Source organism: Plectropomus leopardus, chromosome 13 (genome assembly GCF_026936395.1).
Source record: "Plectropomus leopardus strain MGB_pleo_1.0 chromosome 13, ASM2693639v1, whole genome shotgun sequence".
NCBI lineage: Eukaryota > Metazoa > Chordata > Actinopteri > Perciformes > Serranidae > Plectropomus > Plectropomus leopardus.
In genome coordinates, this window is record NC_142188.1 from 9,276,876 (window position 1) to 9,280,559 (window position 3,684).

At 34.6% G+C, this 3,684-nt stretch overlaps 1 long non-coding RNA gene across 1 annotated transcript; it reads right to left on the minus strand.

The window, feature by feature from the left end:
- Window positions 1-2,460: 2,460 nt before the first annotated feature.
- On the minus strand, window positions 2,461-3,414 carry LOC148187663 (uncharacterized). The gene is made up of 3 exons (XR_015778423.1): window positions 3,015-3,414; window positions 2,807-2,864; window positions 2,461-2,684 (listed from the first exon to the last, which is right to left on the minus strand). It is a non-coding gene; the product is annotated as an uncharacterized LOC148187663 (long non-coding RNA).
- Between the last annotated feature and the right edge of the window lie 270 nt (window positions 3,415-3,684).

Below are 3,684 nucleotides of genomic sequence, written 5' to 3' on the forward strand. Positions count from 1 at the left end.
GGACATTTGAAATTTTGACATTTTTCACCAAACATGCAATGCTATAGTATGGCTTTTTCGCTCATTTTTTCAATATGCAATATTCTGGTGTTTTTGCAAGTTTTTGCAAAATATTTTGCCATGGCATGTATCAGCACGCTCTTTTATTTGTATTCCAAGTGTTTTTAGGACATTTGAAATTTTGACATTTTTCACCAAACATGCAATACTATAGTATGGCTTTTTCGCTCATTTTTTCAATATGCAATATTCTGGTGTTTTTGCAAGTTTTTGCAAAATATTTTGCCATGGCATGTATCAGCACGCTCTTTTATTTGTATTCCAAGTGTTTTTTGGACATTTGAAATTTTGACATTTTTCACCAAACATGCAATACTATAGTATGGCTTTTTCGCTCATTTTTTCAATATGCAATATTCTGGTGTTTTTGCAAGTTTTTGCAAAATATTTTGCCATGGCATGTATCAGCACGCTCTTTTATTTGTATTCCAAGTGTTTTTAGGACATTTGAAATTTTGACATTTTTCACCAAACATGCAATACTATAGTATGGCTTTTTCGCTCATTTTTTCAATGTGCAATATTCTGGTGTTTTTGCAAGTTTTTGCAAAATACTTTAGCATGGCATGTCTCAGCACGCTCTTTTATTTGTATTCCAAGTGTTTTTAAGAAATTTGAAATTTTGACATTTTTCACCAAAATTGCAATACTATAGTATGGCTTTTTCGCTCATTTTTTCAATATGCAAGTTTTTGCAAAATATTTTGCCATGGCATGTCTCAGCACGCTGTTTTAGGTGTGTTCAAAATGTTTTTGAGACATTTCAGATTTTGACATTTTTCACCAAAATTGCAAACGACCCCAAAGCAACAAAGAGACATTTCAAGCATCTCATGAAATGAAACAACTCTAAATAAAGCTTCATGTTTTCAATATTTTCCTGGCAAATGTGTCTTTTTCTCAATGAACTGATATTGTGACAAGTGTCTTCAGTAACTGAATAATAATATTAATAATAATAAATATAATAATATATTTATATTATATTGTTATTATATGAATTATATATATATATATATATATATATATATATATATATAGAGAGAGAGAGAGAGAGAGAGAGAGAGAGACATTATTATATATCAAATAATAATAATATATTAATATTATATATAATTAATAATAAAATATGATTATTATGATAATATTAATGTTATATTAATTGTCTGTTTATGGCACAAGTGTCTCCTTGGCTCCTGAATTTTTGATACTGAGCTAAAGGGAACGTCGAAGTAGTTTCAGCTGTGTGCTGATTTGGCTCAGTGGGGATTGCAAATGACTAGTAAACCAATGGTTGCAGGATCAAATCCCAGTGTACACAATTGACTTTTGAAAAGTTTAAGAGACAGGAAAGTCAATCAAGTTACAGGCAGTTGGATTGTGAGACAGGAAGGACAGTGAAGAAACAGGAAGTTGAGAAGGTTAGTCAAGTTACAAAAGTGAAGTTGTACCACAGGGCACTGAGTGAAGGTAGACAATGATAGTTAGTATCGGCAAATGCATCTGTTGATATGAAGGAATATCAGTAAAGAAATGACAAAGTAAAGTCAAAAGTCACTTTGAAACTGTGATGTGATAATTATTAGTAACAGTAGTAATAATAATAATAGTAGTAATAGTAATAATAATAATATTAATAATAATATAGCAATAATAATAGTACCAATTATTATTATTCATATTATTATTCATGAGAGAGTACTGACATGTTTTAATATTAATTAATAATATTAAATTATTAATATTAATAATAATATTAAAGTGTATGATATTTTGTTTGTTTATGACACAATTGTCTCCTTTTCTCCTGATTTATAAATATTGAATTTTCCCTGCCAATAACTTAATTAATTATCGGCCAACTCATATATCTGTCAATTTTAGACAGACGTCGCTGCCGATACTGATTTTGACCTGTTTTGAGCGTTGTTGATTATCGGCCTAACTCATATATCTGTCAACTTTTCGACCAGAGCACAAAAAGTCCGACTGTGGACCAAAAATGCCCATATATGGGGGGGCAGGGGGCGGGGCGAGCTGAAAATCACCTGTGATTGGACAGAATATCCCTCACTCATTGGTCACTGGTGGCTTGCCCCTCCCATTTATATTATAATAATAATAATATTTCATTATTAATAATATTAATATATAACATTAACATACCATTATTATTATTATTATTATTATTATTATTATTATTATAATATTAATATATCATTATTGTCCATATTATATTATTATTTGTATTATAATAATATATCAATATATTACTATTAGAATAACAATATAAATTGATATGTTATTATTTATTATTATTATCAATATTATTATTCTGTTACTGAAGACACCTGTCACAGTATCAGTTCATTGAGGAAAAACACACATTTGCCAGGAAAATATTGAAAATATGAAGCTTTATTTAGAGTTGTTTTATTTCATGAGATGCTTGAAATGTCTCTTTGTTGCTTCGGGGTCGTTTGCAGTCGGTGCCGGTCTGTCTCAGGGTGGCCCAAAACGCAGCCTTCTGCGGTGTGTTCCTCATCTAATGTCATGTCTGATGTGATCCCTCTCCAAACATCCTTTTCTTCCTCGGCAGAGACAGCTCTCCTCGCTTCCAGCAGCTGAAAACACAAAAGTACAATCAGTACTGCGATGTGCTGTTAATACTGCATAGATATGTATGCCGATACACATACTGATCCCATTCAGCACAGTGCATTCAGCTGTTTTCTTTAAATCTTACCCTTGCAGCGGCTCACAGCGCCTGTCGTTTCGCTCAGTTTTGGAGACGCCGCAGTTTCCTATAAAATACAAAACACATCAGTCACTTTGGTGAACAAATATATCCGGGCTGAGCAGCAGGCATCGTCAGTGTGGCGCACATTTAATTCACCCCGACAGTCGTTCAAAGAGATTCACTTTAAGTACACCGTAAAAAGTAAGTCACTCACCAAACATCAGCTAATGTCTCCAAACTGGTCTGTGTCCTGCCTGTCCTCCTCCTGCTGCTGCATCAGCTGTTTGTGACGACGATCAGCTGCAGCGTCTCTTCAGCTGTTCACCGTCATCTCCTCATCTTGGTCTCGCTTTTTGCTGAGCTCTGTTTTGCAAATATGCTGTTTTTTGGGTATGTTTTCCTGTAAACAAACACTCGTGCTGCGTCTCGTTTTTCCTCCGTGTGTTCAAATTTCCGGGAAAAACATGGACGCTGGAAGCGTCATCCAATCGGGACACAGGAGGTGGGACAAAGCCTTCAGAGTTCTCGCTGATTGGCTCAGAGGACGGAACAACGTGGGTTTCTCTGGCCAATCAATGCGCAGGAATTGATGATGTAACCACGTTCACTGCGGAGCGCCTGGACGTTTTAAAGGGGCAAATCTGATATCGGTGGAAAACTTTAATTCTCCACTTTACATGACTTTTCAAATTGTTTTTGAACTGTTTCATTGACAGGTGCGTGATCGATGACTTATATCAGCAGAGCAGACAAATATATCAGCTGATATTTTATTCATGCCATAAAAGTCAAATGTCTCCTGTCCCACAGAAGAACTGAACCAGCAACCTCAAGCACGCTTAACATCTGACTTACCCACTGAGCCAATCTTCCAAACACTGTTG